The 23,318-nt window shown below is 41.7% G+C and overlaps 1 protein-coding gene across 3 annotated transcripts in view; it reads left to right on the forward strand.

The window, feature by feature from the left end:
- The window catches only part of PTPRE (protein tyrosine phosphatase receptor type E), a 435,598-nt gene that overhangs the window by 167,621 nt on the left and 244,659 nt on the right, over positions 1-23,318 (forward strand). For all 3 annotated transcript variants that reach the window (XM_030202956.1, XM_030202958.1, XM_030202957.1), the window contains one exon: positions 17,076-17,171. The gene's annotated coding sequence lies outside the window, so the exon portion shown is untranslated. The remainder of the gene's footprint in view (positions 1-17,075; positions 17,172-23,318) is intronic.

Below are 23,318 nucleotides of genomic sequence, written 5' to 3' on the forward strand. Positions count from 1 at the left end.
TTCCACTATTTTGCCTTGCACTGACGTAAGGCTTACCGGTCTGTAATTTCCAGGATAATCCCTGGACCCATTTAAAAAATTAGCGTCACATTGGCCACCCTCCAATCTTCAGGTACTATGGATGATTTTAACAATAGGTTACATATTACTAACATCAGGTCAGCAATTTCATGCTTGAGTTCTTTGAGTACTCTTTGATGTATGCCATCCCGTTCAAGTGATTTGCTACTGTTTAATGTGTCGAAAAACTTCCAGGTTGACCGAGATTTCTTTCAGTTCCTCCGCATCATCACCCTTGAAAACCATTTCCAGTATAGACAGATCTCTTACAGATTCTTCCATAAAAACCAAAGGAAAAAATTCATTCAGTTTCTCCGCTATGACTTTTGCTCCCCGAGTGCCCCTTTTGCTCCTTCATAATCTAATGGTCCCATGGATTCCCTCACAGGTTTTCTGCTTCTGATGTACCTGAAAAAGTTGTTACTGTGAGTTTTAGCCTATGCGGCAAGCTTCTCTTTATATTCTCTTTTAGCTTTCTTTATTTGTATCAGGCTTGCCAGTGCTTATGTTGCTTGTTATTTTCTTCATTTGGGTCCTTTTTCCATTCTTTGAAGGACATTCTTTTGGCTGTAATAGCCTCTTTCACTTCAAACATACCTAACATTTTTTGTATAATTCTTGTATGATACAGATAAAAGATATTATAGCTAGCAAAATTTCAGGGTTTTTTTTCTGGAACTAATGCATTTTTCAACATCATGTTCATTGATACACTGATGAATTGCTGCATATCTGTCTCTTCTCAGTTTCTTTAAATGCAGCTCCCAAAAATTCATTGGTATGATGTACCTGTGAACAATCACTTCTTTCAAAACTGTAATGGGCTTGATTGATCCAAAATCTTTCAGATTGTAAAGCAGATATATAAGAATATAAGAATAGCCATACTGGGTCAGACCAATTGTCCATCTAGCCCAGTATTCTGCTTCCAACAGTGGCCAATCCAGGTCATAAGTACCTGGCAGAAACCCAATTAGTAGTAACATTCCATGCTACCAATCCCAGGGCAAGCAGTGGCTTCCCCCATGTCTATCTCAATAACAGACTATGGACTATTCCTCCAGGAACTTGTTCAAACCTTTTTTAAACCTAGATACGCTAATCACTGTTACCACATCCTCCGGTAGTGAGTTCCAGAGCTTAACTATTTATTTGAGTGAAAAAATATTTCCTCTTATTTGTTTTAAAAAGTATTTCTATGTAATTTCATTGAGTGTCCCCTAGTCTTTGTACTTTCTGAAAGAGTGAAAAATTGATTCACTTTTACCCTTTCTACACCACTCAGGATCTTATAGATCTCAATCATATCCCCACTTCAGTCATGTCTTTTCCAAGCTCAAGAACCCTAACCTCTTTAGCCTATATGGGAGGAGATCCATCCCTTTTATCATTTTGTTCGCTCTTCTTTGAACCTTTTCTAATTGGATTATCTTTCTTTAGATATGGCGACCAAACTTGAACACAGTACTCAAGATGAGGTCACACCATGAAGCAATACAGAGGCATTATAATATTCTTGGTCTTATTTTGCATCCCTTTTCTAATAATAGAATTATGTTTGCTTTTTTTGGCTGTCACCACACATTGAGCAGGAGATTTCAGCGTGTTGTCTACAATGACACCTAGATAGTTTTCTTGAGTGCTGACTCCTAAGGTGGACCCTAGCATCAGGTAAGTATGATTCAGATTATTCTTCCCAATGTGCATCACTTTGCATTTGTCCACATTAAATTTCATCTGCCATTTGGATGCCCAGTCTTCCTGCAATTTTTCACAATCCGCATGTGTTTTGACAACTTTGAATAGTTTTATGTCATCTGCAAATTTAATCACCTCACTCATTGTTCCGATTACCAGATCATGTATAACTATGTTAATAGCACCGATCCCAATACAGATCCCTGCGGCACTCCACTGTTCACCCTCCTTCATTGAGAAAAATGGCCATTTAACCCTATCTTCTGTTTTCTGTCCAGTAACCAATTCCTAATCCATACAAGGACATTGCCTCCTATCCCATGACGTTTACATTTTATAGGAGTCTCTCATGAGGTACTCTTTAAAACCAGCATACATGGCATTACAATAATCGAATTGTGATAATGTTAATGATTGTACCAATAGTCTGAATGTTTCTGATGAGAAATAGGGTTACATTGACCACCCTCCAATCTTCAGGTACTATGGCCGATTTTAATGACAGGGAGAAAGATTGCAGGAGGAACCTCCACAGGTGCTTGGTTAACGCTCTCCGATTTGCAAACAGACATTCCCATGGCCCCCTATTCAGTCAAATGCATATGTAGCATTCAGCAACTTCTGGCAGCTCTCAGCTCATGATATATGTACTCTTACGTAAGCCTGGCATAGCTCTAGCAGCACTGCACTGCACCTGTAGACTTCCAGCTATGATTTATGGGGAAGGTTTTAACATGTGCAAATTTTCTTTCCCATTCTTCCCAAACAAGTAGCAGTAATTCTCCATTTCCACATGTGAAACAGAACTTTCTCGATTTGTATCCTTTTCCAGGATAGATTTTAATGTTTTGCTTCCTCTTTCAGTAGCTAATGTCAGTCTGAAAAGTCCATCTTGCACAGTTACTGAATTTAACCTCCAAATTTAGAAGAATATTACTTTATTTGAAAGGGTCTTACTTGTTTGTCTTTGGGGATATGTAGTATTACCAGATATTTAGGTACTGTACTTCTCTGGGTAGTGTTTAAAAAAATGCTTTCTGAAAGCAACAGACACAACAGATCCCGAAAACACTGACTAATCTACATCTGTGGAATTCTGCAGGCAGCTGTATTCAAACTAAGTTACCTTAAGCAAATCCATGAAAAGCAGTGTGATTTCCTATAATTATGTGCCAGTTGCCTACACAGTGGTTTATAGCAGTTTGCATAGTAGTCATCCCAAAATGGTATGTGATAAAATATATCCCATGATTGTGTATGTACAGCATTGTTAACATCCTATATAGCAGAAGACTGAAAGGCCTATGGGAAAGGTAGAAGCCAGGAAAACCTGTGTGTTGGAGCCATCGTTAAAAGACAGGGTAGAGCCAGTGTGAGCTGAAGAGGTTGAAGTCGGGAAAACCTGCGCTCAGTTTTCAGAGAGACTTACCTAGAGGAATCAGTGCTGATATCATTGTGGCTGTTGCAGAAGTGACTTCACCCAAGAGTGATGGGGTCATTCTTGGAAGCATGGAAGGAGTCAGCGCACAGGCACAGGTTCATGACCAAAAGGGCATGATCCCCCTTTAACCACACCCCTTCAGAGTCAGGAGACTGATGATTTGTTCAGGTAGTGAATATAACTGATGAACAAATGGAGGGTTAAAGAGAATACTGGTTCCATGAGTACAACAGGAGGTCCGATGGATATATTTATGGCTACCTCTATTGGAGATGCAATATCTTCTAGTTCTGCTGTGGACACCTCTGGATGTATGATTTCATCTAATGTGGGTTCTCATGCGGCATCCTTGTTGTCTGAAGGGACTTCGGATGTTCTGCCTATGGTTAGCTTTTCCGAAGTGGCAGTGTCTGAAGTGGAAGGTTGTTAGGAATCTGGAGAATGTGTAACAACTGAGGGGAAGTACGAGGGCTCTATTGTTCTTATTGAGGTTAATGTCGCAGGGGATGAAATTTCAAAGCCTGTTTTTGAATATGGTTGTTTCCTCTGTTAATCTTGATTCTTCTATTGCTTGCCAATCAAACAAGTTAAATTTGTGACGTGGGATGGGCAGGATAATAGATACAGTACATCATTAGGGGGACAGGGTGATTTAATTTAGAGTTGTGGAAGATGATGACCAGATTGGAATCTACCCTTTTTACTACTACTACTACTGCTTATCATTTCTATAGTGCTACTAAATGTACACAGCGCTGTATATTAAACATGTTTGTCTTTCACAGTTGTGTATTTTTCTGGCGAGAATGCACATAAACTCCTAAGTGACATGCTTAGGGATATAGAAATACAGAAAAAAGGATTGATAATTTGGAAGAAATTCAAGAAATGCTATGAGTTTATCTTGTTGGGCAGACCGGATGGACTGTATAGGTCTTTACCTGCCATCATCTACTATATTACTATGAAAGATAATACTTTATTGCTTACTACGGGGCCCTTTTACTAAAGCTTAGTGCGTGCTAATGGAATTAGTGTACGCCAGATGCTGCATGTCCTATTTTATACCTAAGGGCCTCATGGCACAGTGCATGCTAATCTTCATTAGTGTGCACTAAGCTTCAGTAAAAAGGCCCCTAAGTCAGTGGCGTAGCCAGGGGTGGGCTTGGGTGGGCCCAGGCTACTACTACTACTACTATTACTATTTAGCATTTCTATAGCGCTACAAGGCATACGCAGCGCTGCACAAACATAGAAGAAAGACAGTCCCTGCTCAAAGAGCTTACAATCTAATAGACAAAAAATAAATAAAGTAAGCAAATCAAATTAATTAATGTGAACGGGAAGGAAGAGAGGAGGGTAGGTGGAGGCGAGTGGTTACAAGTGGTTACGAGTCAAAAGCAATGTTAAAGAGGTGGGCTTTCAGTCTAGATTTAAAGGTGGCCAAGGATGGGGCAAGACGTAGGGGCTCAGGAAGTTTATTCCAGGCGTAGGGTGCAGCGAGACAGAAGGCGCGAAGTCTGGAGTTGGCAGTAGTGGAGAAGGGAACAGATAAGAAGGATTTATCCATGGAGCGGAGTGCACGGGAAGGGGTGTAGGGAAGGACAAGTGTGGAGAGATACTGGGGAGCAGCAGAGTGAATACATTTATAGGTTAGTAGAAGAAGTTTGAACAGGATGCGAAAACGGATAGGGAGCCAGTGAAGGGTCTTGAGGAGAGGGGTAGTATGAGTAAAGCGACCCTGGCGGAAGATGAGACGGGCAGCAGAGTTTTGAACCGACTGGAGAGGGGAGAGGTGACTAAGTGGGAGGCCAGCAAGAAGCAGATTGCAGTAGTCTAAACGAGAGGTGACAAGGGTGTGGATGAGGGTTTTGGTAGAGTGCTCGGAAAGAAAGGGGCGGATTTTACGGATGTTGTAAAGAAAGAAACGACAGGTCTTGGCGGTCTGCTGGATATGAGCAGAGAAGGAGAGAGAAGAGTCAAAGATGACCCCAAGGTTTCGAGCTGAGGAGACAGGGAGAATGAGAGAGCCATCAACAGACATAGAAAACGGGGGGAGCGGGGAGGTGGGTTTGGGGGGGAAAATGAGAAGCTCGGTTTTGGTCATATTTAATTTCAGGTGGCGTTGAGACATCCAGGCAGCAATGTCAGACAAGCACGCTGAAACTTTGGTTTGGATGCAAGGTGAGATATCAGGGGTAGAAAGGTAGATTTGGGAGTCATCAGCATAGAGATGGTAGGAAAAGCCATGGGATGAGATTAATGAACCAAGGGAAGAAGTGTAGATAGAAAAGAGGAGGGGACCAAGAACAGAACCCTGAGGTACGCCGACAGGCAGAGGGATAGAAGTAGAAGAGGATCCACCAGAGTGAACACTAAAGGTGCGGAGGGAGAGGTAGGAAGAGAACCAGGAAAGGACAGAGCCCTGGAATCCAAGTGAGGACAGGGTATCGAGAAGTATGCTGTGATCGACAGTGTCAAAAGCAGCGGAAAGATCAAGAAGAATGAGGATGGAATATTGACCTCTGGATTTAGCCAGTAATAGGTCATTGGAGACTTTAGTAAGCGCAGTTTCGGTTGAGTGGAGAGGGCGAAAACCAGATTGTAGTGGGTCAAGAATAGCATGTGAGGAGAGAAAATCAAGGCAGCGGCGGTGAACAGCACGCTCAAGTAATTTGGAGAGAAAAGGAAGGAGGGAGATGGGTCGGTAATTAGAGGGACAAGTAGGGTCAAGTGAAGGCTTCTTAAGGAGAGGTGTGACCACAGCATGTTTAAAGGCAGCAGGGACAGTCGCAGTGGAAAGTGAGAGGTTGAGAATGTGACAGATAAAAGGAATAAGAGTAGGAGAGATGGCATTAAGAAGGTGGGTGGCCCACCCACTTTGAGCTCAGGCCCACCAGTAGCAGCACACCTACGATGTGGCCAGCAGAGATTCCCAAGCTGAAAACTCCCAACAACTGTCCCTCCTGCAAACCTTATAAATAGTAGATCTTCACCTGCAGGAAGCAGTGACTGATACATACTGCTTACACCGGCCCCACAGCCTTCCCTCTGATGTTTTCCCGCCTATGCAGAAACAGGAAGCTGCATCAGTGGGAAGGATGTGGGGCCTACATGAGTAGTGTGTATTAGTTGCTCCTCACTGAAAATCTGAAATTTAAAAGGTGTGCAGGAGAGGAAGGATATTTGAGACCAAATCACTTATGGGATGGGGTGGGGTTCTTCTGCCCACCCATCTTGGGCCCAGGCCCACCCAAAATTGGGTATCTGACTACGCCCCTGCCCTAAGTTAGAAAATTTTGAAAATACTTGGTATAATAATTTGAATTTGTGAAGTTTCCTATGAATCCGATGCTTTCTGTGAAGAAATGCTTGCCACATTTTCAACAAGTTCTACAGAATCCTTCATCTTCCTTGTGTAATCCCCCATTATAATGGGCATTACTAAACTGATGAGAGGCCCCTTCCTAGAGTCACTGGGGGGAGGGAGTGGGTTGGAAAGGGAGAGTGAGAAGCCCAACCTGAAGGGGAGTTTTGTGGGAAAATACTGAGGGAAATGTTTCTGGTTATTAAATGACAATAGGGGTGAAGTTTGGAGTTAATAAGAGTTAATGTTGTGGACAGCACAAAGTCTTTGGATGCCTCTACCCCCACCAGGACCCCTTAGGAGAGGGGGTGTCCTGGATGGGCTCAATAAACTAAGGATGGACTAAGTGGAGATTTCTGCCAGTAAAAGCATTAACCGTGAAGTAAAAGAGTGCTCCAGGTGGGAGGCAGTGGAACCCAGCCTGGAAGGAAGAATAGGGAAAGGGACCTGTTTGGAGCTGGAGAGGTACACCCTTGGGAGAGAAAGGACAGACGGGGAGGTCTGATCCTGAAAGGGGATAGCTTGCTGCACCAGTGCTGCAGACATAGCCTTGGATTATTCACCCCTAAGGGATGGGTAATGGACTGGAGGAGTTGTAAATATGTATATACCTTAGGATTTACAAATGGACTATTGAATTAACACTAAAGTATTGAACTCGCACTTAACTGTTTTTGAATGTTACCTAGTTGGATATTGAAAGATCTGTTTGCCTCCAGAATACATGAAGTCTGGATGAAGTGTCTGTTGCAGGATTTAGTAAAGTTCATATTTGGTTTATAAAACCTGGACTGAAGTATTTTTTTGAGTGAGACTGAAGTTTATTTACTCCCAGACTATCAAAGAAAAGAGAAAAAGGGTAAAAGTGAGGCTTAAAACCCTACAGCCTACTGGACTAATTCTGACCCCGGTCTGCGCCCGGATCACTGAGTAAGAAACTCAAAAGATGTACTTTGTGGTCCTAGTCTTGGATGCTGACCCAATAAGAGCTACCTGGTGCCCAAACTTTGATGGCAAGAACAGGGTTACACTTGCCCAGAGGTTTCTAAAGCATATTATATATCCATTTCTTTGAAGAAACTGACAAATGAAGCTGAGCAGTCTGGTGTTTTATTACCAATAGCTAATTGAATGTGCCTGGACTGTTGAAAGCTTCAATTGATGAAACTAATAATAGAGCTACCCTTATTGCTACTTTTAAGAGCACTTGACAGGGATAAGATTTTATGGGGCCTTTTTACTAAGCTGCACTCAAAAGTGGCTGGCAGTCTTTGTAGCATGTTTGTTTACTTTTAGTATGATGGTAATTTGCCTGCGTTGTATATTTTCCTGTAATGGCCACATGCTCATTTCCCAATTAGCACATGGCCATTACCATAGGATCCCTTATCCTCACCTCTTTATTAGATGGTAAGGGCCCCCATGCTAATTCCGTGATAATTGGGCAGCGTGCGGCAATGTACTTGCGCTACCTGATTAGCGTAAGGCATGCGTACTCACCGCCCATAGACATGCCTCCCATGCCAAAAAATAAAAACTATTTTTAGCACGGGATTAGTGTTTTCAGATCGGCACACTACCGTGGGAGGCCTCAGCATATCCCGCGACAGTGCTTTTTGCCCTGTTGTAGGCATGCGCTAGTGCCCACCGTTGCTTAGAAAAAGGGCCCCTATGTCTCTATCTCTCATTTTTCCCCCCTAAATTCAGGCAAACTAATTTTCACGGTCATATAAATTAATATATTTTCTGATCTTTCTGCTTCTGTGTTAGTAAAGAGGAAAGGATTTCTTGTACTAAAGATCAGGGTTTTTTGCCTTTACAATTAGGGGTTTTTTTCCCTGTAAGTTATAGAATTGCCCCCTACAAGCTAAGACATGTAGGCAGGGCCGGTCTTAGGCAGAGGCGACCAAGGCGGCCGCATAGGGCCCCGCGCCTAAGAGGGCCCCGCTCTGCCTCCGCTCCGACCTCTGCTCGCCTCGGATGACCGTCCACATCATTCATGATGATCCCGCAGCTCAGCCACTCCACTTCTGGGGAGGGGAGGTTTCATGATAGCATTGTGCTTATTATTTCAATCAGTTTTTTTGTACAAGTTTAGCTTCATTTGTCTTTATTTGAAATTTCATAAATAAAACAAAATTTCTAAAAATTAAATAATCTTATCAATGGGGTGGAGCTAGGGTGGGGCGGAGCTAGGGCTGGGCTAGGATAGGGCCCCACCAAATTGGTCTGCACAGGGCCCCGCACTTGCTAAGACCGGCCCTGCATCTAGGGGGCAATTCTTTAACTGGGCACCTAATTCTATAATGGAATCTGGGTTCCAAAATTCTGTTACAGAATGTTAGCACAAATTGTCTTTTAAAGGTGGTGGATTTTACTTCCACGTTTCTCAAAACTGTGGACTACATTGGACTTTGGGTTATTTTTATTATTTATTTTCCTTTATGTATTTTTGACTTTTTAATGCCCTTTTTTTCCTTTAATGTTTTGGTAAATTATAAAAAAAAAAGCAGCATTGTACAAAGGTTGTTCAAATTGAAATTTATATCAACGACAAGATATTATTCAGTGTAGTAGCATGTATTCATACAATCAAACAGAAACAGTGGAGCTAATATAGACATGATGGATAGTGTGCATCAACTTAATTCTAAAAAAGGAGGAAAAGACCTCAGAAGCTCGTGGCTATACAACGTTCAATCAAATTGTGCTCAGTATTTCATTGTTGCTGCCAACGCATTAAAGGCCCTGTTTACTAAGCTGCGTTATAGGCGTGTTAACATTTTTAACACGCATTAACTACACGTCTACAATATCCATATAGGTGCCTACACAGTTAGTGCGTGTGCTAATTGTAGGCGTGTTAAAAATGTTAAGGGCCGTAAAGCTCAATCACTGGCCAAAAACCTCCCAATTTGAATTCATATAAAACTTCTTGATGCTTACATTGAAACAGTATTTTTAACTATTTTTAAATATTTTGTGCATTTTCATCTAATACATTTGTATGACAGATTTTTTTCCCCTTCCCATGCGGGAATGAAGAAGCATCTTATCATGAAGATCCCAAACTGGAATTTAGACATCTAAGGCAGTACGTCTGATGTTCACTAGTATCTTAGAACATGACCTGAAATGGACGCTCATATGTCAGTGAGGTGCAGCATGAACACTCATTTTAGAAAAATAGACATCTAAAATTTTGGGATAACCCAGAAATAAAAACGTCTCTGTGACTGCGTATGAACATCTGTTATAAAATGGCAACATAGACATTTATGTGCTCTAGCATAAATGGTTATGTCAACCTTTTTAGAAAAATAGACGTCCATTTCTCTCAAAGATGCCATAGAGCCCAGTATCCCTTGCTAGTTTATTTTCGGGGGTGGGGGGGAGACACTAACCAATGGAGGATGAAGGTGACCTTGCCTAATCCCTCCAGTGGTGCACTGCTCAATAGGAGACTTTGTTGAACCCTGGACTTCCTGGGTAGCAAGTCTAACTCTAAGCATCCATCTTTTTGGACATGACGTACATTCTAGGGCTGTGGAGTCAGAGTCGGAGTCGTGGAGTTTTGGGTGGCTTCGGAGTCAGTAAAAATGTACTGATTCTGATTCCAGCTTCAAAATAAAAACTTACATTATAATATGTGCTAAATTATTTTATTTATTTGTTACATTTGTATCCCACATTTTCCTACCTATTTGCAGGCTCAATGTGGCTTACATAGTGCCATAAAGTCATTCGCCAATTCCGGTATGAACAAATACAGTAATGTTTTGGTAGAATAAGGTTCATGTGTAACAGACACATTAGGGAATCGTAGAGAGGAAGAGTTCTTATATATATTATTTAGACTATCCCATGAAACACGACTCATACCTATATACATAGTGCCCATCCATATTAGCTCTAGGCCCATCCAAAATTATCAGGTCTGGCTACGCCACTGATATAAATTATGTAATTTTATGTGGCCAGGGTCCAGAGGGGCATACAAAAGCGTCTACCAAAAGAAAACGAGTTTGGTATTTGCATTTGTAGGGAATTTGCCTTTTTGTTCTTTTTTGTCTGGGTGTTGCTTTGGGTACTATTACTGTTACAAGTATTTGGTGAAGCCCCTGTTCAGAAAGATGGATTCCTGGGGCTATGGAACAAATTTTGTAGTTTTGGGTCTGCCAAATTCTGCGCTGCTCAAATAGCAGAGGCAGGGACTTGGGCAGCCAAACTCTCGGCTGGCAGGGCTTGGGCATCCCCACCAACAAAGGTAAGATTTAAACGTGATAGTGGGCACATTTTAGCAATGTGATCTTTTTTTGCATCCCCCACCTTCATGGCTACGCTACATTCCACTGAATTCACCTTTCGCCACCCAAACTTGAAAGTTATAATCTGTACGTTTGAAAACCATCGATTAAGTACCTTTTATGTCTTGCTTAAAATTGTTACATCTGCTCCTGGATAAGTTTTAACGGCCATGTGCTATCAAGGACCAGCAAATGTAGAATTCAGGCTGCCTTAGGGGCGTAGCCAGACATCCAATTTTGGGTAGGCCTGGGCCCAAGATGAGTGGGCAGAAGAACTCTGCCTTGTCCTACAAGTGATTTGGTCTTTCCCTCTCTTTCCTGCTTGCCATATAGTCTCTCAAACATCCCCGCCCTCCCCTGCATACCTTTTAAATAGCAGATTTTCACCAGCAGCAAGCAGCAACTAATGCACACTGCTCATGTTGGCCCCACAACCTTCCCTCTGATGCAACTTCCTGTTTCCACATAGGTGAGAATACATCAGAGGGAAGGCTGTGGGGCCAGTGTGAGCAGTATGTATCAGTCGCTGCTCACTGCAGGTGAAGATCTGCTATTTAGAAGGTATGCAGGAGGGAAAGTTGTTGAGAGTTTTTGGCTGGTGGGGCCTGAGGATCCCTGCCAGCCACATCTTAGGTGGGCCTGAGCCCAAAGTGGGTACGCCACTGCTCAGAGTCTGCCACACACAGTACTGAACACAGAAAGAAGGGATATTTGTGACACAGGTTTCTGGATTTGGTCCTTTTAACTCACCAATATATCTGCTGTGACTCACTTTCTGCCAGCACTTGAGTTTTTTGTACCTTCAGCTCTAGTCATTACTTGGCCATACATGATCCATGGGAGTGGAGGAGTGGAATGAGGGTGAGAAGAGGGAGAGTTTTTAAGAATATGTATTTATTGATTTTATTTGTAATTCGCTTTGAACTTGTACTTAATGTAGTACGTAATTGTCATGTTCAGATCAACATCACAAGGAATTCCAGAGACCCTGGACCTAGGTTGTAAGTTTTCACATATGACAGGCCCCTTTCCCTTTAGGCTGAACTCTCTAGTACTCAGAGGCTGCCAGGACTTGGCGCCCAAGCTAGAGGTGTTCCCCACAGAGGCGGAGAAGACCCTGATCGCCAGATGGAAGGAGACAGAAGATGAGCTAAGGCGCAGGAACAGTGTGATTAGACTCAGTAGTATAGTCTTGCTCTTGCTGAACAAGAACAACACAAAAATAGCAGGCAAAGGAAGAGTGATCAAGAAAGATCAGGGCTGGTAAAGCAGGTCTGTATGCAGAAAGCAGGCAAGTGTTGGATACTGAGGATCAGAAGAAGTGTAGCACTCAGGAACTTGAAAGTGAGAACTCTCTGAGGACCAAGTAAAATGGGAGCTCTAGGGTATAAATAGGTGAAGAGAGCCAATAGAGAAGGATGAATTCCTAGCAGTCAAGCTAGAGTGTATATTTAGTGGGCCAGTTTGGGCCACCTGCATCAACAGGCTGTAAATAGAACAGACTAAACAACAAGGAGAGACTACTGTTTATTTCTTCTGTGAGGGGAGCATCCTGGGGGGGGGGGGGGGGGGGGGGAGGGGTTAAGTATGTGAAAGTATTCAAGTGGTAATACTTGATGTACCCTAGTACAACAAGGAGGGAACTTTCTCTCCCAGAAGAGCTACACTTAACTCAAGACTATTACTACTTTAAGAGGCAGTTGAAAGCTTCGCTCTTCTCTAAGACCATTAATATATATGGGACTAAATTCAATAAATAGGGCCTAAAAACTCGGTGTTGAAAATAAATAGCGCATAGTGCTATTCTATAAACGGCGCTCAAAGTTAGGCAGCGTTTGTAGAATAGCGCTGTCACAGCCATGGCCGTGCCCCTGCATCCAGACTCACCTTTCCTTCTAGTAGTCAGGCTCCCTGGCTTCTCCAGACTGCCTCCTCTCTACACTGATGGCTCTGCTGCCAGTTCCCTGTATTCCAAGCCTCCCAGCACTCATTCCAGGGACTATCCAAGCCTCACTCTGGTGTTCCAGCTGTCTAGCTTCTTCCTGGTGCCCTGCTGCCTCCTTCAGTGTGGTCCAGGCCTCATTCCTGGGCACCAGACACTGTGGCATCATCAGTAAGGAACCACTACTACTACTACTACTATTTAGCATTTCTATAGCGCTACAAAGCATACGCAGCACTGCACAAACATAGAAGAAAAACAGTCCCTGCTCAAAGAGCTTACAATCTAGTAGACAAAAAATAAAGCAAACAAATCAATTAATGTGTAGAGGAAAGAGGAGAGGCGGGTAGGTGGAGGCGAGTGGATACAAGTGGTTACGAGTCAAAAGCAATGTTAAAGAGGTGGGCTTTCAGTCTAGATTTAAAGATGGTCAAGGATGGGGCAAGGATGCATTGCCTTCGCAACATTTGCTCTTCTGCTATGAGTTGCTTGGCCCCAGCCTCTGTTCCTGAGTTGGAGTGGAGGAGTAGCCTACTGGCTAGTGCAGTGGACCTTGATCCTGGTAAACTGGGTTCAATTCCCACTGCAGCTTCTTGTGAGCTTAGGTAAGTCACTTAACCCTCCATTGCCCCAGGTACAAAAAGCTTAGATTGTGAGCCCTCTAGGGACAGAGAAAGTACCTGCATATAATGTGTACAGCGCTGCATATGTCTAATAGTAGTAGTTGCAGTGCACAGATCTGTTCCTCAGTTCCAGTCTTTGGCTGTTCCTGAACTTCAGTGCAGAGCTCTGTTTCCTGATTTCCAGCCTTCTTCTGCTGGATATCCAGTCTGGAGGTAACTTTGTCTGCTGTCCTTGGAGTTCTCCTACCTCCAGGGTTTGGAGCCAATGACAGCCCAAGGGCTTCCTATTGGGACAGATACCCAGAACCCTAACAAGTGTGTAGTGCCAGGAACCGTGAATAATTTTAGGCTCAACCATTTACACCAATGAAACCCTAGTGTGAACCCCCGTGCCTAACTTAGGCATGCATCCCTCTTTATTCTAAAACAGCATGTATAAATTGTGGGAACGTCCCCGATCTACCCATGACCCTCCCATAGCTACGCCCCCTTTTTAAAATAATGTTTACATTTGAATTACTGTCAATTAGCACCAATAATCGATTGTTAGGTCCCAATTTTCAGCACTTATTGGATCATTATTAATTTGCACATGCAATTTTTAGCGCCATTTATAGAATTTGAGGGATGGTGACTGCCATTCACTCAATCCACATCTGGACTAGCTTGCCACATACCTTGTAACTAAGACCAGTTGCGCATACCTTATTGAACTGTACATATAATTTGACTTCAGTTTATCCACCCATCTTTTTACCCCAATGATTTTGTCCTATTATCTTGCCTGTCTATATGGCTCAACTGCACGTGACCCCTTGGCCTGCCTAATGAGATGTTTCACTGTATAATGCTGACATTGTGAGTATCACACCTGTTATTTGAATGCTGTAATGCTTGCCTATAAGATGTGTTATTATATCATTTCTGTGGTATCTGAATGTTCTAATGCATGTCTATAAGATGTGTTATTATATCTATCATTTTTGTGTTATGTGAATGTTCTAAACGTGTACCTATTAAGGTGCTTCATTTGTATTGTGCTGACATCATTAAGTATCCTGTCTGTGTTATATGAATGTTTTTTCATGTTGCATATTATGATGTATCATTTATACTCTGCTGACATTTATCATATTTCTGCTATATTATTGTCCTGTTTTCATGTGTATATTTCTGACACTGTAGCACATTATTCTTATAAATAATATTCAATGTACCTATCTCCAAGTTTACCTCATTCATTATAGTTATGCTTATTTTTGGTCATTTTACTTTTGCTATGTGTTTAACAAAATTCTAAGTTTTATGTCAGGCTGTACCTGCCTTGGGTGAATCACATAAAGGCAGTTAATCCCTCCAGTTGACTTTGGGAGAAAAAAAACCCTTTTACCCTACCTGTCCTGTCACTTTGACCTTATTAGGCAGAAGTGAGAAGAGAACAAATAAGAATAGCAAGACCGGATACTGATCTTTAGGGCACATTGATACTTTTGTGTTATATTTAGGTGCTTTCATTCTAAAATCTACATTATTTATTATTTATGTATTTATTTGTTGCATTTGTTTACCACATTTTCCCACCTATTTGCAGGCTCAATTTGGCTTACATTATGCCGTAATGGCGATCGCCATTTCCGGAGTGAGAAATACAAAGTGGCATTGCATTAAAGTTCATAAGTGACAAGCGAGTTAATCAGTTAAGTAGAGTTCAAATCCGGAGTGGGAAATAAAATGGAATTGCATTAGAGTTCATTGGTGACAGTAGGTGAAGCAATCAAGTATAACAAGTTTGGTTATTATTATACTTCACCTCTCAGAGGAATTGCTAAATGTAGCCTAATAATGTCCTTGTATTAACACATTTCCTGCCAACAGCAAATAGAGGGGTGTTTAAGAGCATAATTGGGTGATTTTTATCAATCCCACCTTGCCGGTGTATCTGTAGTTAGTATATCCAGATTTGTGTTCCTGGAAGTTAGTAAAATTTGATTTTTGTCTGGCTAGAAGACATGACAGATTGATTTGCTGACAGGCCTCAAGTACAGGTGAAGATAAGTTGTCGATTGTACTCTGGCAGATGCGCACTGTGCTGTAGTGCATGTCAGCTAATCTTTATTACAAGTCTGCTGGGAGAAAACATTGTATCTAGGGAGTTGCCAGGGTTGCACATTACCTTGATACACAGCAGTCTGATAATTGCATTACAGCTCTTTATTCAAAATGTTGCAAGACACAGTAAAGGGAAATGACAGTGTATTCTTCAGACGTAAAGTTGGATTTAATTAGAGTTTTAAAAGAAATAGATTGGATTGTCCAAACTATTTGCACATAGGAAAATTCTGTTAATTTTATATAATCAAATAACGTACTGCTATAAAATGGCAATAGATAGCTGGTCAGATTGTGTCAGTGTGTTGTGCCTCTTAATCTGTGGACATTATATTTATTTATTTGTTGCATTTGTATCCCACATTATCCCACCTATTTGCAGGCTCAATGTGGCTTACATAGACTTGTTATGGCATAGCCATTCCTGGCTAACAGATACAATTGGTGATACAGAAAGAAGAATGATGAGAAAAAAGGTCTAATTAGATATTATAGAGAGATGACTATCAAAACTGGGTAGGGTTAGCAATGTGGTGTAGTTAAGCTATGGGTTTTCTTTATAGGCCTTGTTGAAGAGGTGCATTTTCAGAGATTTACGAAAGTTAGCTGTTTCGTTGATTGTTTTCAAGTCGTTTGGTAGTGCATTCCACAGCTGCGTGCTCATGTAGGAGAAGGTAGTCACATGTGTGAGCTTGTATTTTAGTCCTTTACAGCTGGGGAAGTGAAGGTTAAGGAACTTGCGGGATGATCTTTTGGCATTTCTGGGAGGTAGGTCCACGAGGTCTAGCATGTAGGCCGGGGCATCTCCATGGATGATTTTGTGTACCATCATGCAGATCTTGAACGCGATACGTTCTTTAAGTGGGAGCCAGTGGGGTTTCTCATAATGTAGGCGAGAAAATGCCCATAAGTTAACATACACAGTGACAGCTAAAACACTTTTGCATATTTATGAAAAGTAAAGTACGGTTCAAGTTGAACTTGATAGCACAATTTTTATTATAAATTGGAATGCCTGTATTGAGGGGCATTTTGGGATGGACAATATCATATGACTGTACTCTTCATTCTCATGCTAACCATTTTTCTTAGGGTAAATAGTTTCCCCTCCCCCCCCCCCCCCCCCCCCCCCCCCCCCCCCCCCCCCCCCCATCTAGACTTTGATAAGTGCAACAAGTCGATTTAAGTTTTAAGATTTGAAGACACATCTCTTCAACAAAGCCTACTAAATACATCCTAATAAACCATTCTCAAATTACTCAGGTGCATCAAAACACCTTTCACAATACCTTACCTTTCACCTTACACCTAGACCATACACACCGATTATTGAATGTATTTAAGATAATGTAATGACTGCATCATAGCAACACTCTGTAAGCCACATTGAGCCTGCAAAAAGGTGGGATAATGTGGGGTAAAAATGCAATAATAATAATAAGTGTGGTAGTACCTGACTGTGTTTTGCCTCATGGGGCTTTAAAGACTTTTAAATAAACAAGTATTGTTTTAATTTGTTTTTTAATAGGTGCTTGTTGAAATAAATCTTTGCCACTTCTCACTGGAAAGAATCTGGTCTTCCCCATTTCTTCAAGAATTGATGGACTGTCTGGTTATAACAGATGTAAGTTTCATAAAGAACTAACCTCCTTTCTCAGTGTTATAATCCTGATATAGAAAAATAACTGGAAAAGAGGCAGAGGCTCTCTCATGACCTACTTACAGCTTTTCAGAGAGAGCCACATCTTTCTTTGGTTCTGTGATACCTTAAATTGCAAAACTAAGTAGAGTGAATAGAGATCATGTTGGAAGGCACTGCCATTTGGGCTTTTTTGATGTTAAAATGATGGACTTGAATGATCAAGTTATTTTAGGTTTGAACTGAAATTGAAATCTTGAGCACTAGGATTTCATTGTGCATTTTCTGCTCAGTCTTCTAGCAATGCATTGAAATGAGGACACGTGTCTGCTAGATAACAATGGATCATTTATTCTCTTTAATGAGAAGTGGCTTTCCTCACATACACAGGGTTCCTATATTATTATTCTGCAGGTTCATTCATTCTCTTTAATGAGAAGCATCTTTTCGTAGTTAGCAAGCTCTATTTAGTATACATGTTTATACATTGAAGTGTTATAACTAGAGCTGCACCGAATAGCATATTTTACTATTCAGTTGAATACAAACAATGAAAAATATTATTCAGCCAAATATGAATACCAAATATGAATAATGGGCATTGAGCTTTAACTTAACAAATAATAAAAGAAGCAGTGTGAAATCAGAGATCAAGTGTTTATTTCAGTAGGATTTAACACAGTAGAGCCCCAGATTATTTGTATTTGAATTTTAAAATCAGTATTCGGATGAATACGAATGATGTATTTGAGGCCGAATCGAATCGAACTTGAATATTCAGAACAGTCCTAGCTATAATGAGGGTCTTATAGTAACGTGTATATAAAGAGAGTAATTTTATAGTATGTTTTCTATATGTAAAGTTTTACATGGCTTTTTATGCAATTGTGCAACAGCATCTTATACAATAATTTGTCAATCTGCATCCCTGGATGGCTGGCTGGGTTCGTAACCATATGCAAATGAGCTACCACCATCACACACTGCTCCAGGGAAGCAGAGGCACACTCCAACCTGCTGTACATCCCACGCCATCTACTGCAACACAGCTTAACTACTATCCACCACAATATGACAAATTTAAAATAGTGTCTCTGTCGGTTCTGAAGTGTAGAACTGACTCAACGTGTTAGCTGCTGAGGAGCAGGATAAAGCTAAACAGAAAAGAGCCGAAGCGCAAAGAAAAAGGCGTGCAGCTATGAGCGAAGAACAAAAAGCCCGTGAAAGGGAACAAGTTGCTGCAAGGAAAAGGTCCAGGGTGGCGAATATGACTGATCAGCAAAGAGCAAACAATAGAAAAAGAAATGCCGATTTGAAACGGCAAAGAGTTGCAGAAATGACGGACGAGCAATGACTAGAGAAAGGTGAGCAGATTTAGAACAGCAAAGGATTGCAGAAATGATGGACGAGCAACAAACAATGAATAGAGAAAGGAGAGCAGATTTGGAACGGCAAACAGTTGCCAATCTGCCAGAAGAGGAAAGGGCCAATGAGAGGGAAAGAAATACAGCAAGAAAAATGTCTAGAGTGGCAGATATTCCTGCATTGTAAAGCGTTAATCAGTTTGTTGTTTATCATAGGATATTTCTGCTAACACTTCCGTTAAAAACATAATGGCCATTAGATGATAGCCTTGCTAGGGACCGTTTGATTTTTTCATGAAACGGGCTTTTTTGCTTGTAGATGCATAAAAACGAAGTGTGTGGAAAGCATCTATCAACTTTTTGGCTGTCTGCACATAGACATTCTGGGCCTTAGATATTCTACAAACAAGGAATACGTGCACAAATTTTCACCTTCTTCAGAGTAGGCCAGAAAGCCTGTTGTATCTGCTGCTGGGGTTGGATCAGGTGCCTACGTTGCTTTTTATAAGACAGGTATCTTTTTTTTTTTTTAACTTCTCATCGTGTTATAAAATATCTCAGACATAAATAGTTTCCAGGTATCTGCAATGCTTTTTGTACTCCCAGTTGTACAACAGCACACCTATATTTTTGTGTCTTTTCATGAAGTCCACAAATTTTCCTCTATTCTTGCTTGTAGCACATTAAGAATTTTTTGACCTGGTTTATTTTGCTCCTAGAAGATCCTGCCTCTTACTTCCCCAGTAGCTGTAGAAGATCCTTTGCAGGCAGGGTTGAAAACTAAGAGAATCTGGTGAAACCTACCCTATGATCATCTTTGTTGGGTTTCTCATTTGTTTCTCTTCATTCTTAGCTCAAATGACTCAAGATCATGATGTTTCAGACACTAATTTAACTTGTCACGCGCTGCTGTCATATCATAGGGACAATCTGTTGAGGTGTGCTTTAGTAATTCATGCAGTTCAGATATAGAGAAATGCCTGGCTATGAGCAGATTCTACTGATTAAACAGTTTTAAAAAGTGTCCCACATGACATCTAGGTCAATCTCCTTAATTTGATATTATACTTCTAGCAGCATATGACACTTCTCTCGCCGTGTCCTATTTCTGATGGAATCAGAAACAGTGTGATTATTTACTAGCAATAACAGAGATCAGAATGAATGCTGTGGGCAAGTTTGAGTAATACATATTGAGTGCAGGGTATTTGAATATCTTTGTACCTGTGTGGTTTTCAGTTATTTTTCAGAGAAACTTCATTGAAAATTTGCTTTAGCATTTATGAGCTGTACTTGAGACTTGCTATTCTTGCAGGTGGAGAAACGGGACAAAATTCCTTTGAATATTACATTATATTTCATGTTTTAAAGCCTGCAATTAATAACAAATTTCAATGCAGTAACAAATAAGAATAAGAAAAACAGAATCCAGGAATTAAAATATATAGCAACTAAACAACCATTTGTTCAAATCTATCGAAATAATGCATTCTCTTGAATGTAATTATGCACTTGTAATTTTAACAAGCCCCTGGCAATGCTTCTTTTTAATCCAGATCAAAGTATATATGTGTTTTTAGCCACTATGTGGTGTATAAGTTTCACCCTGGCTAGATTCCCCAATTTTTTAAATACTTTTTCAAGCAATGTGCTTAAACACTTCTGACATTCACATTTCCTAATATTTATTTTATTTTTTTATTTTTGTTACATTTGTACCCCGCGCTTTCCCACTCATGGCAGGCTCAGTGCAGCGGGCAATGGAGGGTTAAGTGACTTGCCCAGAGTCACAAGGAGCTGCTGAAATCTCCCTGTTTGGGATTAATTTTCACATACGAGAGACTGGGAGAGAAGGGCCTGGCCCTGATTGATATAGATAAGATTAGAACCAGGTCCATCATCTCATCCAGTGCAGATGGTGTGGAAAGGGGTGTTATTTCTATCCAGTGGTCCCTGTCATACACTTACCTCCCATGAGGCTGGTTCCAAACTGGAAATGAGCCTTTGTCTCTTCCTGCCCTTTATACTGTCAGTAGTCTCAGGCCGATAATCTAGGAAAAACCAGATTGGTTCACTATGAATTCCCCTATTCTGATTGGCCTCCTGTACCTATATAAACCTGGAATCCCCACTCACCCGGTCCAAAGATAAGGCCAGTGTCTTGAGTGCTTTGTCTTTTATCCTTTCTTGGTGTTTGATTCCTTCTAGTTGCCTGGTAACAAATCAGCTCTGCCTTCCCAGATTTTATGTTTAAATCATCTCTTTTGAACAGAAAATTGCGAAATCAAAATACAAAGTCAAAACCAACATGAACAGTAGATTACGACAGTAAGCAATCACCAAAACAGAATTATTTGCCATACAAAACCAACCCCCATTCCCCCACCCCCATACCCTCAACCCCTTCTCACCCAACCTTCACTGCTGGAGACACCAAAGAACAGGGGGGAAAAAACAGAGTCCAAAGAAACTATTGCTCATTGAGAATTCGGCTGCATGCAGCTGGCTGCAAGGTGGCCCAAAATCGCTCCCAGATGCGCTGAAAACATTCACCTCTCAAAGATGAAATATCCACTTTGTCCAAGCATTCCAATGCTAGCACAGAAATCAGATGAATGTGCCACATTGCAAGAGTCGGTGCTGTACATTCACGCCAACACAGCAGGATGACTTTTTTCATAATTAATACAGCCTATCTGAGAAAGCTCAAGAATCCAGATGATACTGGCAACAAAGTCTTGAACACATCAAAGAGCACCAATGGCCTCAAGGTGACCCTTCAGGTCCACTGAACTGAGACAGAAGTCAAAATTTGTGACCAAAAACGGACAATTTGAGGGCAAGCCCAGAACATGTGGCTCAGAGTAGCTGGGTCTTGATGGCATTTGAAGCAGGCTCCGGAAGTACTAAAAGAGGCCCTGAAAGCCTGGGAGGGCAAAATGTAGAGCCGGAGAGCAAACTTATATTGTAGTTTACAGAGTAATGCATGCGGAGAAAAATGCTGGGCGCTCAACACACAATTTTTCACTTGATCAGGGGTCACAGTCACAGCCAGGTCCACGGACCGTGCTGTAGCTAACTTAATGTAATCCATGTCTTCTGTCGTGTCTTGTAAATAGTGATGATAGCGCAAGGGCACTGGATTTTGGGAGCCCAACGTAAGTGCTGTATAAAGAGTGTCTTGCACATCTTTGCTGAGATTGACCCATCCCAAACCATGGACATAATGTGTCAGTAGAGTATATGCAAAACAGTAAGAGGTGGCCACTGATATTCATCCTGTAGGTCACCAAAAGATTTCAATTTGCCATCATCAGTCAGGAGTTGTGTATGCCTAGAGGTTGCCAATTAACAAACACAGAGTCAGATCTGGGGGTGTGGTGGGGGGGGGGGGGGGAATTGGGATTCTGAAAAATTGCCAGAAATGGAGTCGCAGCCACTGAAAAAATGGTGATGTTTGCAGAGCCATCTCCCAACAGCCCGAGTGGAAAGCAAGATGGGATTATATTGCAAAACAGGAACAGATCGCCCAGGCATGGTGTGCAGCAGCCAGCTAATATGCACTGTAGGGGAAAAAGAAGTTTCCAGATAAATTACAGAAAATGTCCCTGTGCCTCTAAAACCAATCACTTATTTATTTTTTTAAATTTATTTGGATTTAGCTCATGCCTTTTTCAGTTGTAGCTCAAGGTGAGTTACATTTAGGTACACTGGGTATTTTCCTGTCTTTGGAGGGCTTACAATCTAAGTTTGTACCTGAGGCACTGGAGGATTAAGTGACTTGCACACGATCACAAGGAACAGCAGTAGGATTTGAAACAGGCGCCTCTGGATGTCAACGACCAGTTTTCTAACCATTAGGCCACTCTTCCACTCATTAATGTGTTGCATTGAGCATGCTACCATCAGATATCTAAGATTTAAAAGCCCCAGGCTACCATGAGCCCGTGGCTTTTGCAATATTGAGAGAGGAAGTCTAGGGCACCTACCCTGCCATAGAAAGCTCTGAAGCTCTCTATTCAGAAGGCGTTCCACATGTGCTTTTAAATAAAGAGGCAGCATCTGAAAAACATGCAACCAGCAAGGAGCCAGCATCATGTTGAACAGATGTATGCGCCCCAATAAAGAGAGAGGATATGCGCTCCAGAGTTCCAGCGATTGCTTGATATTAGACAGCAGAGGGCGCACATTACAGTCATATAACCATGATAAGTCAGAGGGAATATGAACCCCTAAATATTTGATCTGTTCATCAGCCCAACAAAGCGGGAAAGCCCCCACCCAATTCCTGCGAATCTGTCAGCCAATAAGAGTGAATGGTTGTTTGGTGGCTTTGTCTTTTTGTTTTTTTTAGCCATCTGCAGACCTAGAGTCTCTAGGCTGCACTTCTGACCTGCTGTTTTTCCTGTGTGCTTCCTGCACCTGTTAGCGCATGAGGTACTCAGACCTTCTGGCACCAGATCCTACCAGACGATTAGAGCAGTTTCTGGAAGGAAGCCTAGAAGCAGGGGAGGAGTTGGACCTTCTGAAGGGTGTTGCTAGTGGCAGTAGTACACTCCCCCCGAAGAAGATTTGAATTCTGGCTTTGCTATCAAAATTTGTCTTTGGATTGGAACCTCTTTCGCCACTGACCATATCTGTCAAGGGAGAGCCCCATTTCTGCCAATACCTTCCAGCTGGCCATGATGAGAGAGAGAGAGAATGAATGAGAATCAGCATCAGCCGGTTAGACGTTCGTGGCATTTGCAAAGAGCAAGGATTCAGAGGC

Source organism: Microcaecilia unicolor, chromosome 5, assembly GCF_901765095.1.
Source record: "Microcaecilia unicolor chromosome 5, aMicUni1.1, whole genome shotgun sequence".
Taxonomy (NCBI): Eukaryota; Metazoa; Chordata; class Amphibia; order Gymnophiona; family Siphonopidae; genus Microcaecilia; species Microcaecilia unicolor.